We start from the raw sequence: 14,788 nt of genomic DNA on the forward strand, positions 1-14,788 counted from the left end.
TTTGGTTTTACTGATTAAAAAAAAAAAATTGGTAGAGAAGTGAGACACTGTAGACCCTATGAGGACTTAAAGAAAGTTCTGGTGGATAATCCCTGAGTTTCTTCCTAAAAACCAGAATTTGGGGCCACATCTTTCTCTTTACTTTGCCTCTTGTCTTCTTTTTCCTGTTCCTGCCTGTAGGTCAATAAACTGGATGTTCTCTCTGCCCCCTCCCCTCTGCATCTCTTTCCTACATCACTTCCTTGTCTTCTGCTCAGATCTGAGCCACATTTGTTGAAAACCATCTAGTTAGAATGTCTTCTTCCTTTCGCAACACAGCTCACCATGTTTCCTTATCCTTTCTTCCTTTTTAAGGATTCATACATTAAAGGTAATCGCATTTGGCTCTACAGAATCCAGTTGAGGAAGTTCTCAAGTTACAACATAATGTGTTGCCAAAGTGCCTTTGCTAATAAGTTGTTTGGAACTTGGAACAAATTTCCCAGCAAAAAGTAGGCTCTAAGTGGTACTTACAGTTCCCAGTCCAGCCTACAACAAGTTACTCACTCAATATACTACACATCTGTTGAGTCAAGCATTTGCTAAGTGCTGGTGGTTGAGAATTTTTGTGTTCACTGCATTACCCTTCAGCACTGTGCTATTTGAGTTGAGCTGTTCACTCCCCTGGCCTCATTCTCATGTATATCATCTGCAAGAATTTTGCTTGTGCGGGTAAACATGATCTTTCTTTAGCATTAACTTTGCAAGTTGTATCTCTCTCTACGCAGTTCATCTGTAAGACAACAGAGTCATTTTCTGCACACCCAGGTGAAGCAACAATAATTTGGGCACATGTTGATCAAAATACAGCCCAATCCCTGTGAAGGTTTGAGGCACACCACGCTGTCATGGCCTATGGGATGAGATCCATTGCACAAGGAATAAAACATTATTAAAACATTATTTTCAGAGAGAGTGGAATTTCTTTGATGGTAAAAGGCAGGTTATCGTCCAGATTGTTTCCTGGGATATGGGTCCTAGTTGGCATACAGAAAGACCCAATATCAATACTGAATGATGAATGAACGAATGAATGAATGGCAAAGGGCTACAGGAAGACATCTCCCGCATACGCTCTCAGTTTTTTCCAAGGTTTTAAAGAATGAGGGGGAAGGACTCACAATATTTCCCTCCTGAGGTCACGGGGAGAACCCAACTCTCTGCACGTCTGTGCCCTCTTTTTGCTTTGCAGAGCTCAGAGAGAACAAAGTCTTCACGACAAACATTGTTTTACTTTGCACCTTTCTTCTTTACCAAAGGTGGGTCGGTGGAGGCTTCATATTTCAGCTTTGAAAAACAAAGTGTCCAAGACTATTGACCCCAAGAGGCCCAGATTTCTCTTACAAGAACTTTAAATATTTTTTGTTTCCTGTTTCAATAAAAAGGTGCCCAGGAAGGGTCCCAAGCCAAATGTCTGTGAACACCTGTGGCCTCTGGGGGCTGCCTGCTCCCTCAGATAGCTTTGGAGCTGGAGTTTTAGAGCAAACGGTCAGCCTGGCGGTGAGCTTGCCTCACACGTGGGCTGTACTTCCCTGAAGCCACTTCAAACAAATCTCTCCCCGCAGTGTGAGGAGAGTGAGGAGAGGGACAGGAGGACAGTGATTTAATACGGGGCTCCGAGGTACGGCCCTGTAGGGCCTGTGGGTGCTAGCGGTCCTTTAGTGGGCGCCATCTCCCCCTGGAGGCCGGCCACACGCCTGGGGACCAGTCCCGGGCAGAAGGGCATCAGCAGAAGAGCCCCCGAGCGCCGATCCGGGCCTCGCCGGTGGGGGGCGCTCTCCCGTGGGAAAGGTCGGGCAGGGCGGGGAGGGGCGGGGAGGAGCAGGGCGGGACGCGGCCCCTCCGCCCCCTGGGCGTCACCCCTCGCTCTGCCAAGCTCTCCTCGGGTTCCGGGCGGGTCTCAGCGTCCGCTGGAGAAGAGGCGCGCCGCCGCCCGCCCGCTCGCCGCGTCCCCCTCGGCTGCTCGCGCCCGGCCCCCGGTCTCCCTGTCGCGCTCGGCCCCGAGGGCATGCGGCAGCAGCAGGGGTCTCCGCTCCCGGGCTCCGCGGCGCGGGCGAGCGTGAGCGGTGAGTGGGTTCCCGGAGCGGCGGCCGGCCGGGGCGCGTTGGGAGGCTTTTCGGGGTTGCCTGGCGTCCAGCCCGGGCCCCAGACCCATTCCAAGTACCTGGGACGGCCCTCTTTGGGCGGTGTGTGGCGCATCTTGCCCTTTCCGCCTTCTTTTTAAAAATTTTTTTATTTTAGGAGGGAGAAGCAGTCGGGATGCAGAATCCGCGTAGCGCCCGCCCCAGCTGTGGGCTGGTGGGCTGGGCGCAGAGGAGCGCAGAGCGGGGCGCAGGCTCCGCTCTGCTTTTGCACAGGTGCTTCTTTTCCAAACTCGGTTTTACAGCCGTCGATGGTTAACTGAGGTTCTCTCGTGGAGCCTAGGGATATAACATTTTCCAGCCTTCAGTTACTCCCTATCCGGTGGTGTGTTAGGGAACAGCTCGAACCAAGCAAGGCATTCAGAGATTCGGGAAATGGTTATTACGAACTAACTAGTGACACTGTTGGGGGTTGTGCTTTGAGAGTGACGGTCCCCGCGGTCCCCCTCTCACCACCGGCAGACAAAAGTGCTTTGTTCTGTAGCAGCGTTACTTTATTGCTTTCCTTCAACAAGTTGCGACTACCTAAAATGGCTTAGAAATTTCTCAAGCAAGTACTTTGAGGAGTGACTGTGAGTATTGGAAACAATTTAGTCTTATTAAGGTCGTCATTTAAACTGCCCACAAAAGCATTTTTAAACTGAGTATTTTCCACGAAGTGTGTTCCCGGTACTTCGTTACTGTCATTGTCGTACACTTCTCCCTCCTCACTTCTTTGCTGCCCTGAGTATTACCTGGCCTTGGAACGTTACTTTAGAAGTTAAGGGCAGCTTAGCTTCTCACGGTTCCTTCTTGCTTTTTGTAAGTCGGAGAATAAAGTAAATGCCAAACAGGTGATCTCTTTATCGTTTATTATTTCATGCACTGCACAGCATGTCATTAATGCATGAACTTTTGTGTTGTTAAGGAGAGTTGTTGGGTTTTCCAGTGAACTACCTATCAGTGGTTGCTCACCCTGCTTCCAGTGAGGAATTGCATCCAACTTTGTGTGGTCTGAGTCCTGTGAATAGAGTTTTCCTCTTTTCTGAACAGAAGTGATATAGTTCGAAACACACAACCTTGGCTCTATTAACACCATGCTTGTCTAAACAAACTGGGCCATTCTAAAAAGACCAGCAAGCAAACCCTACCAGTGAGGTTTATGTACTTGAGATAAGCTTCTGGACTTGTTTCTCGTGCCATGAGACTGTATGACTGTATCATGTAGGGACTGGACATCCAATCATCTGGATGTAACTTATATTGATTGTTACTACCAGGTAACTAGGAAAATAGATTATTTTGGCACATTTTCAGGTTTTCTTTTCTTTTGCCTTTAGAATTCAAAACTTTGTAGCTTCGATTAAACAAGAAATAACACATTTCTTTTCTAAATCTGACAAATGCGTAAATAGTAGTTACCAGCCTCTTTATGTTGTTAGATCAGATCTATTTTAGGTATCTGGCTGTTTTACAAGATGTTTGATAGAACAGATCTGCATATGTTTTCTCTGAATGAAGACTGAAATGAAAACACTCCAATATGGGATTATTTTCATGTATGTCCATCAGAGCCTAGTTGAAAATCTACATGCTAATTCTCTCTCATTTTTCCAAAACACACAGGCACAGAGGAACCACTGTGCACACAGCATTGTAGCCAGGCAGCAATCAAGGCACACATTCTCAAAGTGGTGCACACATGCCCAAGGCTGGCTGCGTCTCCCCCAAGTTTTTCATCTTGGAGCAGAAATCCACCATAACCTAAGCCCAGCGTCTTATTTCTTTGGGCCGCGGCAGGGGGAAATCACTGTAACTTGAATGGGAATTACTATAACTCAAATTACCCATTAACCATTCTCCGTGGAGTATACATTAGTTCAAAATGCTCTGTGGCCTGTGATTATACCCAGCAGAGTGGTTAAGTCTGTTTGCAAGGTTCTATATGGCAGAGCCCAGGCCTAAGGTATTATTAATGTGGTGTAAAGAGAAGAGCAGGGCTTTGCAGAGAGATAGGCTTTGTTCCAGGCCAGGCTTCGTGACCTTGGATGCTTTGCTTTACCTCTCTAAGCCTTAATTTCCTTGTCTGTAAAAATGAAGATTATATCCACCTCCCAAGATGAAAAGAGAAAGCACTTAGCAGGGTCTCTGATATACAGGAAGTATTCCTTATATGTTGGTTGCCCTCTTTTCCTCCTAGATAAAGTATTGACATTTCTATAAACATGGTGCAAGTGTACATTGTACTGGTGAGAGTGCAAAGATAGATTCCCAAGTCTTGGGTGATTTAGAGATGTTCTGCTCACTTTCCTTACTTGCTTTCCTCCTCCCTTGCCATGGTCCTTTTGCTCTTCCCTCCATCATTTCTCCTGCAGGTACTGAGCTGCCTCCTGTCTGGCCTTGCTGATCCTTTGTCCCTAATCCTGGACTCTGTGTTTATGTGGAGGAGACCCCTGGAACTTAGTTCTGCCATGGATGGGAGAGATGGAGGTGAGGGGTGCAGAGCTGTCTGCAGAAGCCCTGAGAGTTTGTGCTTTCACAGTGCTGGGTTAGAGAGGCAGTTCGGAGTACAGGGGTCTGGGTTCTAATCCCAGCCCCACTCTTGGGAGCTCTTGTGACCTTGAATAAATCACTTATCATCTCTGAAGCAGTTTTCTCATTCACACGATGGGTATAATAATTCCTTTTCTAGCTACCTGCATGGGTTGTGTTGGGTCCCATTAAATCAGGCATGTGAAAGAGCTTTGTATCTGGTGAGGGCCACATAAATGTTGGATAAAGAGACAGGGCCTCCAGATGTGGGACACCCCAGGCAGGCTGTAGGGGGTGGGAAGATCTCCATGTGGGTGTTGGACGTGCTAAGTGGTCATTGCTGCCGTCTCTCCACACCCCTCTTTCCTACCTTCTGATGGCAAATGAGATTTCAAGGAGGAAATTCTGCCAAAGGTTGAGAAACTGCTCTGTGGGAAATATGAAAGGAAGAGAAATTTCAGGGCTGAGATTACCTAACATTGTGTGATTGAAGGCACAGGGCAAAGATCCAAAGAAGTTTTAATTCCCTCTTAGAATTAACTGTACTGTCTGCTCATCTCAGTTCTTAGTGGACAGAAACATAGAGTTAACTAATCAGCCAATGAGGCAGAGGAGAGTGGTACTGGCGATCATCAGACGTTGAACTGGGGTGCCCTGTGCCATCCTCACTGGCCTGTGCCTTCTTGCTAACTTGAGTCTCTGAGGTGCACTCTGCAAAGCACTAAACTGACTCAAGGCATCCCCCCACCCCGCCACAAACAATTAAGCTAATTATTTAATTCAATCTGAGAGGTTTGTGTTGCTCTCTGCCTGACCTGCCTCGTGAGCCAGGAGAGTAGTGCCCAGTGAGAGGAAGGTCTGACTTCCTGGATTGTCCCCACCCCCTCTTTCCTCCCCAGACTGATGCCATCATCCTTATTCCTCTTCATCTCCTGGCCTGGCCTCTGCGGCCCCTGACCCCTAGCCTCTTGTCCTGTCTGCCTACTGCCTTGCACTCCATTGCCTGTGCCCCTCCCTGCTCCCATGGACCTTGCCTTCCCTCCTCAGATGTGAATCATTCATATACCCATATGGCCTTAGTCCAGGCCAGACTGGGTGTCACTCTGGAAAACAGCCTGCCCAGTATAGCCTGCCTCACCCCTTCCAAACAATGTTAGTCAGCCCCCTCATTACTAATCAGCTAGTCCTGTGTCTTTATTGTTCCCTGGGACATTAGGCTGGAGGACCTACTAGCCCTGGTTTTGACGCAGCCATGTGCAGATTCAGTGGTGTCATCAAGTGTGGCTTGGCAGGTGCCGGGGGTGGGTCGGAGGGCACTTTAGCCCCCCCCATAAGTGCCACTAGTTTGCCCAAAGGGTCTCCAAACAAACATGCAGTCTAAATAAAAGCAGTGTGCTTGCTTTGCAAATGCAGCTTTAAGGCAAGCCCCCTTTCAGTCAGTCTGCCCCCAAACCCCTCCTCTTCAGAAATTCTGGAGCTGTCCCCAGATGGACTCAGACCATGTAAATCAGAGGTGGTCAGTGGAGTCAGTCAGAGGCATTCACTTCCCAAGGAGAGCTAGAAATTTAACGTTAAGGCTCAGAGCCCTTGAGAGTAACTAGTTATTGAAGATCAAAGCAAGGCATCAGGTGTAGAACATCACTGAATCATTTGCCTCCTGCCCTGGTTGATTTTTAATAGGCCAGTCCTTTAAATGGGAGCCCTTTCCCTGAACTAAACTGTCACATGGGTCTGGTAAAGAGAAAATAAGTATAATTTTTTTCTATAAAAATGGCATTAGGATTAGTCAGCGTTCTCCAAAGAGATGGAACCAATAGGACATATATAGCTATTTATAAGAGAAGGTTTATTATAAGAATTGGCTCATGGGATCATGGAGGCTGAGAAGTCCTGCGGTCTTGCCATCTGCAAGCTGAAGAACGAGGAAAGCTGGTAGTGTAGTCCAGTCTGAGTCTGAAGGCCTGGGAACAGGAGCTCTGATGTCTGAGGGCAGGAGGAGATGTATATCCCAGCTCAAGCAACCAGGCAAATTTGCTCTTCTTCTGCCTTTTTGCTCTATTCAGTCTCTCAGGGGATTGGATGATACCCAGCCACTGTTGGTGAGGATCATCTTCTTTACTCAATCTACAGATCCAAACGCTAATCTCTTCTGGAAACACCCTCATGGACACACCCAGATAATGATTTACCAGCTACCTGGGCATCCCTTAACCCAGTCAAGTTGGCCCATAAAATTAATTCTTGCACCACCAAACCAGGAAGTTGACACTGGTACAACACTACCGTCCACAGAGCCCATCCGTATTTCATCAGTACTTCCCCAAGTGTCTCTTTTGCCTGTCTGATCTAGGATCCATGTTAAATTTATTTGTCATGTCTTTTGTAAAATAGTTCCTCAGACTTTCCCTGTTCCTAAAGTCCTTGCAGTTGTACAGGTCTTACATTTTGTAGTTGACTCTCAACCTGGGTCTAGCAGGTGTTTCTTCAGAACCAGACTTAGGTCCTATGTTCTTGGCAGGGTACTCTGCTCTTCTCAGCACATCACATTAGAAGGTACACAGTGTCAACTTGGCCACCACTGGAATATTGGCCTTAATCACCTGGTTATGTTGGTGTTTGCCAGATCTCCCCACCTTAAATTCACCATTTTTCCCTTTGAAACTTATTGGTATTTGTGGGGAGGTGTTCCGAGGTTATGCTAATAGCCTGTTTCTCATTAAACATCCACCTACAGCCTTATCATTCACTGATGACTTCTGCCTGAATCAGCCACCTCTCTGAAGGTTGCCAAATGGTGATTCTTTATTTCCATTACTCCTTCCACATTTGTTAGTTGGCATTCTGCTATTAGGAAGAACTTTCTTTCTCCTTCATGCATTTATTCATTTATATTAGGAAGTATTTGTGGATTCCTTTTGTATACAGTATGTTGAGATCTCTTAGTATAATTATTTATTTTGATGCTCAAATTGTTCTCAGTTTGGCCAGTGGGAGTCCCTTTGAACTGGCTCCTTTGTCCTTTTGACATCCTTATGATCATTGAACATTTAAAAATTTTCTGTCACCCCAAGGCATCCCAGGCTCATCTTGTACTTTCCCTCACCTGGTTAGTCATCCCTTTTGGTAGAGAATGGTATTTAGAAACCAAGATATAGAAGGTTGATTGTGTCCATTTTTACTGGGGTGTCTTAGATGTCTCAGAGGACAGAGCTAGGAAATATAGGTATATATGTATTTACACATACACATTTATATATTTTCTACATTAGGCCATATATTATAAAATCATGAGTTCATACTAATACCTCCAATTCCAGTCCAACACCCAAGGATCTTTCTAGTCTTATCCCTTTACATCTTTTTACATATCTTCTCTGGCAGTTAGAAACTTGACTCTCATTACCTTCAATATTTTTACTTATTTGCTCAGAGTAGCCCACCCCTCAGCCACCAAGGCCATCCTGCCTCCTCTGTGTCCATCTCTCTTCCCACTGCTGCTCATCTTTGGTGCCAGGCCTGCTAGCCCATGTGTCTATGCAGCTTTATTATCAGCCTCCAGTTCCTCCAGCTCACTACTCTGTGTGGCTCCCCAGCCACAGCCCATGCTTCTGTGCAACCCCCCAAACTCTCTCCATCATACTGCATTCTCTGCCACATGCTGACCCCTCAGTTCTGGGGAGGGAAGAAAAGAGAAGGCAGATGAAGAGAGAAGAAGATGGGAATGAAAGAAAGCAAAGATAGAAACAGCATATACATTTTTAAAGGTTTCCATGGATTGCTACTAGGTCATTACTAGCCTTTCTCAGTTGATTTCCAGCCTAATTTCTATAGTCAGATAATTGATGTCTGTGGCCTAGTTCAACTGGTAGTCTCTAGTTTGTTGATGGAGAAAGTAAAATGCTTTAGGAGAAACTGTTTCTTACGTTATATCATTCAACATGTTAGAAGTAAACTGGGTTGCTTGCTCTTCTGAGCTTTCTCTGAAGCAGGCAAACTGACTAATCATTGCTATTTTCTATCGTGTATTTAGAGTTTTATTCAGTCCTTTTCATTTGTTTATGGATTTTTCCCATAAACTCTTGTCAACAATTCTAAGTAGAGATACATTTACAAATTTTTATTGACATTTACCACAACCACATTATATTACTTCTAGAATCACTAAATATTTGCAAAAGGCATTAATGTCATTATGGAGAACAAATCTGCATTTTTATTTCTCTTGAGGTTAGAGGATTAACTACTGAAAAAACGCTCCAGTGGTCAGGGTGGTGAAAAGAGCCCTGGGCTAGAAGGATGAGAGCTGGTCAAAGTGAATCAGTGTCTCCCAGTTTTAATTTTCTTCTCTGTAAGATGGAGAAAGCTACATTGCCCATTTCACCATGGGATCAAATGGGAAAAGAGACATGAACTCACTTTGAAAACTGTTCAGTGGCATATTAGTGAATATATTTTGATGGATTACTCTAAGATCCAGATAGAGTAGTCTAGAGGAAGCATGGTAATATGATTAGAAGGTTAAACATCAGGTTTTCAACCCAGCTGGCTAAACTCCTTTTATACTTATTCTCTGGGACTAAATAGTTTCAACTGGTAGCGAAAAACACCCGTTAGTGACCCTGGACAGGGTGATAGAGGGGAGAAGTTCTTGGGGTTGTAATGCCGGTGACCCACCCTGTCTGAGGGAGGGATTGCCTCCTTTGACCTTCCCTCCCTGGTAATCTCTCTTGAGATCCCCCTCCCCAACCTATTGGGAACAGACTTACCCTGTTGCTTTACTGGACTTGTATCACTCCTCTGGACCTGGAAGTGGATTGAGAACTTTACATTGGCTATTTCATTCACCTTGTCCCAGTAACCCAGTAACCTGACAAGTTAGATCTTTTCTCCCTTTTGTAACAGAGGAAATTGAGGCTCAAAGAGGTCAAGTAACTATCCTCAGGCCCCACTGATAATAACAGTAATGAAATTAGCACTCTGTGTCAGAGGCTATTCTAAGCACCTTGTTTAAATCTCCCTTTAGTCTTAGGAAGAAGGTACTGTTGTTATCCCCATTTTACAGATGACAGAATTAAGGCACAGAGAGGTTAACTAACTTGCTGGTAAGTAAGGCTTCACACTCAGGCCAGTTATCTCCAGAGGCCATGCTCTTTTGCTCTTCTGATATCCAGTTTCCCCAACACCATTTGTTGAAGAGACCGTGTTTGCCCCATTGTGTATTCTTGGCACCTTTGCCAAAGATCAATTGATCATATATGCATGGGTTGATTCCTAGGCTCTCTATTCTGTTCCATTGGTCTATATGTCTGTCTTTATGTCAGAACCATACTTTTTTGATTACTGTAACTTTGTATTACTATTGCTTTGTAGTATATTTTGAAACCAGGAAGTATGAGACCTCTAGATTTGTTCTTTCTCAAGATTGTTATGGCTGTTTGGAATCCTTTGTGTTTTCATGTGAATTTTAGGATTTTTTTTCTATTTCTGTAAAAAAAAAAGATGCTGCTGAGATTTTGATAGGAATTGTTCTGAATCTGTAAATTACCTTGAGTTGTATAGACATCTTAACAATATTAGATTCTAATCCATGAACACAGTATGTCTTTCCATTTATTTATGTCTTCTTTAATTTCTTCCATCATTGTTTTGTAGTTTTGAGTATACAAGTCTTTTGCCTCCTTGGTTATGTTTATTCTTAAGTATTTTATTCAGTATGCTGCTATTGTAAATGGGATTGTTTTCTTAATTTCCTTTTCAGCTTGTTCGTTGTTAGCGTATAGAAATGCAACTGATTTTTGTATGTTGATTTTGTATCGTACAACCTTACTGAATTCATCGATTAGTTCTAACAGTTATTTTTTTGTGGGATCTTTAGGGTTTTCTACATATAAGATCATGTCATCTGCAAACATGATTTTACTCCTTCCTTTCCGATATAGATACCTTTTATATCCTTGTCTTGTCTGGCTAGGACTTGAGATACTTTGTTGAGTAGAAGTGGCCAGAGTGGGTCTCCTTGCCTTGTTTCTGATCTTAAAGGAAAAGCTTTCAGTTTTTCACTGTTGAGTATGATGTTCATTCTGGGGGTCATGCTCTTAACCACTCTGCTTACCTGCTTATCTGCTAATATTTGAACCCAGAACCTGAAGCCTGTGTTCTTCTGCCACATCACATTGTCCCTCCTCTGCTTCCTTACCCCGTTCTACACTCCTGCCTCCCTGCTTTGTTTCAAGCAACAGAAGAGGGAAGTGGCAGTCTCTTAAGCGTAGTCACTGTGGCGCTAGGCCCGTACTCTCAGGCAGGAGAAGAGTCTTTCCTGGACTGCAGTTATTTTAGTGTAAGTATAGGATGCCTTTGTTATTGGTCCTTGTTAAATTGAAGTGTTAGAGCATGAACAGTTAAAATTCCAGAATGCCAGTTGTATATTCTGTTGAATTTTGGGGAAATTTTGAGTTAACTTTCTTGGGAGGTACTATCTACCATGTATTGAGTACACCCTGTGTCCTAAGCATCTTGCTACGCACTTTATAAACATTGCTTTAATTAACCTTTCAACAATCCTATATAGTTGTCGTAGTTATTATGTTGTAGTTATTTTTAGAGAGGAAGGACAAGTCTCTGGCCAGATCGGCAGCATGCCAGGTTAGAGCCATCGCTGGAAGTGATGAGCCTACATCTGACCCAGGTTCAGCTGACGCCAAAGCTTCTGCTCCTCTCCCCCGGCTACCCAGCCCTCCTGTGTGTCACAGCCTGCCATGCTCTCCTTGAAAGTGTTTAGGTGACCAGAACTCCACTGGTCTGGCCTTCCACTCTCTAAACCCTGTTTTAAATACCCATGCTAAAATGTCCATTTCTTTATTTATTCTGACCAACGAACGTCCATTATGCAATGGAGGAATAGAAATAAGCAAACCAGAGCAAAACAAAACAAAACTCCCATTCAGAAGAAAGGGAGACATGCAGCAGACATGATGAAAGCCCGCTGGGCAGGACTGAAGACTTCCCTGCCCTGGTCCCTTCCTCTGTGCTTTATGCGAGAGGCTTCCTGGTGGCCCTGACTGTGACTCTGTTCCCTGGGAAGTTCTTCCTTGTCCGTTACCCTCTGTGGCCATATCTGAAATGGGTGTTGGAAAGTGTGTGCTCCGGGCCACTCTGTGGCTTCCATAGCAGTATAATTCCTTAAAAAGTTTATAGGCTTCTGGTCTGTTTGCCTCTAGTCAGTTCCATACACCAGTTACCACATCCAAATTCTGTTTTGGACCAAGGTCTTAGGCATTTCTTTTTTCCCAACTTCTATGCTGGGCCCATCTCTCTTTTCCTCTCCTTAGTGGTTTCTGCCCTGAAGTCCTCTGAAACATGGACTTGGGCAGGAGGATGCAGGCTTACTCTTTACTGTCGGCCTGACTACTTTGTTCCAAGGCCATGTTTTATTGAGAGGCCTTTGAGAAAGGCTGTGAGCAGTGATACTATTTTCTGCTCTATGGGGTCGCAGAAGCAGTTAACTTTTCTAACCTTCCAAGGCCTCCAACTTCTGGATGCTGACCATTCTTTTCCACCTTTGCTTACAAACGATCCTTGCCTGAGCTCATCTCTTTCTGGGAATGCCTTGCTAAAAGCTGCGAGGAGCAGCCGATGCATGCTTATATGATGTTTCCTTCCAGTGCCTGCACCTAGAGCTGCAGGCTTCTTAGGCAGAGAGGCCTCCAAACACAGTGATTTGAAGACAACAGAAGTTTATTTTTCTCTCTTGTTAACAGTCCTGAGGTGAGTGGTTTGGATTTGAAGGGCTTCTTTTATCTTGTTTTTCCACTACCCACCAGGGCAATGTTTCTCAAACTCCCTTTGTTTATAAAGACTGGATCTTTTTTATTGCCAGTGTGCCAAAGACCAATACTTTTGGTTTATACTCCACTGATCACGCACTTGTATTTCACAGCAATGTCAAATTGTCGCAGACATTTCTAGGTGTTTATTCACAATTTCTGTACTTAGCTCCTCATTAATGGAAGCTTGTCCCTGGACTGCTTCGAGTTGTGCTTCTAGGGCTTTGCCCTGGTCTGAGTGTTCAGGGCTGGATCACAGGGCTGCTCGTGCTCCAGCTTGCAGGAAGGAGGAAGAGCACGGAGGCGCACGTGCTATTTCAGGGCTCACCTGGAAGCCGCAGACTTCATTTATGCTCACAATCCATTGGCAAGAAGTTGGTCACAGGCCTCCCTGTAAGGAGGCTGGGAAATAGAGTTTTTTACTCTATAAGAAAAGGAAAACATGGTTTAGCACTTTGTGCCATAGACCATAAAGCTAAATAATGATAAAAGAAATATTTATGAGAGAAATCGCAGGGCAGCAGACAATCATGGGCAAATGAGCTAGAAGAACTGTTCTGAGTTCAGTGCCCCATCACTCAGGACAGGGCCTCTTGGAAACGGAGTCTGGGGTCCTGCTGGCCTTTTTACGCAACCAGGAGGTCAGAGGCTGGTTGTGCAGTGAGGTTAACAAGGGGGAAGTACATGCGAGAAGAGGCTGAGAACCATTCTCAGGAGGAAATCCAGAAATCAAATACCCAGGTTTGGAGTTGGAATCCGCAAGGTGGTATTCAGAGTGCTGGGGCAGGGGCAGATCTGAAGGCTTAGGCCACTGCCGTAGTCAGGATCAGTGGGCATCAGGAAAGGGGTTCCAGTAGTCTACTCTGAGCCCAAGCAAAGTACCGGAGGAGGAAGGACAAAAGGTCCTGGCCAGTGTGAGCCGGACAAAAGGTCCTGGCCAGTGTGAGCCGGACAAAGCCTCTCCAATCCCAAACCTCTCTGCCAGCTTGCAAATGCTATGCTACAAACAGCTAGTGAAGCCCGAGGCCACCATTGTTTTAGCCCCTGCATTGAAACCTGGTGCTTAAACCTCAAACTTTATTCCTATCCCGACAGCTGAACTGAGGGAGGTTTCATGTCCCAACCTGCATACATGCTACCCTTATGATGACTTTCTTCTTGTTTATCTTGAAGGCAGTTTGGGAGCTTAGCATGAGGGAGAGAGGACGTGAGTGGTGTCAGGGCTTGAGCTAGTTCAGGAGTCATCCACATAGAGGAAAAAACTTGAGCAATCATAGCTCTTGTGGAAGAAAGTTTAAAGGGAAAAGAAGAGGGGGCTGAGAGCCAAGTCTAGGAGTATGTACACTTCAAGGCTGATGGAAGAACAGGAGACAGAAATACTGAGGACAGTGGGAAAAGAACCAGGAAAAAGTAGGGTCACAGAGGCTTGGGAGGGGAGTTTCAAAAAGAGAATAACTCTCTCAGCGTCCACAGTGAAACTGAATAAAAAGAGGACTGGAAACAAAGGAATTGTTACTGAATTATTCAATAAAATTGAACATATTTTTCTTATGTGCTGATTACAGGCAAGGTTCTGTGTTTGTGCTTCAGAGAACAGGGAGACAGAAGGATACTAGCTCTGCTTCCAACAGGTTTGGAAGTGAGGTTAAGACGAATCAATATTTAATATGATATGTTGAATGCCACAGGAGAGCTACCAAGTATTTGTCAGCCAAATTTCTTGGAAGAATAGCCTATACTTTCTTTCCACTTCCTGATCACCCGAGTATTATTCAATACAGTGTGATCAAGTTTCTGTCTCTTCTGCTTTCAACCAGTGAACTAAAACTAACCAACACGTGAACCAGACACGCGTTGTCCACGCGCCTATATTGGGCATCAGGTGCACAGACATGAGTAAGAAACTGTGGTGGCCCTTCAGAAGCTCACAGTATGGTGGTAAAGGCTGACACTGAGGCAGAGGCTGCTTCTACAGGGCAGTGTCAGGGGAGTACCCCTCCAGTGGCTAAAAGAGAGTCCGAATTTAGTAAATAAAAAGTCACCTTAGGAGAATGAATATACACATGTCTGAAAGTTCCAGGTATATAGATGTGTGCAGGTTCCAGAGTCAAGGACCACCTCCGATCTCCCCCAAGTGCGTTTGTATTCATTTAGGAAGAGTAGAGGTGAGGAATGTTAGAGTAAGATGAGACTGTTGATGGAATAGAAATGAGTTTATTCCTGACCTCCCTCCCTCCAGTGCCTTGAGCCCCCATGCTTCTTTGTCTACTCAGG

At 45.0% G+C, this 14,788-nt stretch overlaps 1 protein-coding gene across 5 annotated transcripts in view; it reads left to right on the top strand.

The window, feature by feature from the left end:
- The first annotated feature begins 1,938 nt into the window (after window positions 1-1,938).
- LPAR3 (lysophosphatidic acid receptor 3) overlaps window positions 1,939-14,788 on the top strand; it is a 93,132-nt gene continuing 80,282 nt past the window's right edge. For 3 of the 5 annotated variants that reach the window (XR_014260907.1, XR_014260908.1, XR_014260909.1), the window contains exon 1: window positions 1,939-2,105. The gene's annotated coding sequence lies outside the window, so the exon portion shown is untranslated. Of the gene's footprint in view, window positions 2,106-2,314; window positions 2,753-14,788 lie in introns of those variants that run through there. The other 2 variants (XM_082450960.1, XM_082450961.1) reach the window with 2 other exon arrangements.

This window comes from Balaenoptera physalus, assembly GCF_965194825.1.
Source record: "Balaenoptera physalus genome assembly, chromosome: 1".
Taxonomy (NCBI): Eukaryota; Metazoa; Chordata; class Mammalia; order Artiodactyla; family Balaenopteridae; genus Balaenoptera; species Balaenoptera physalus.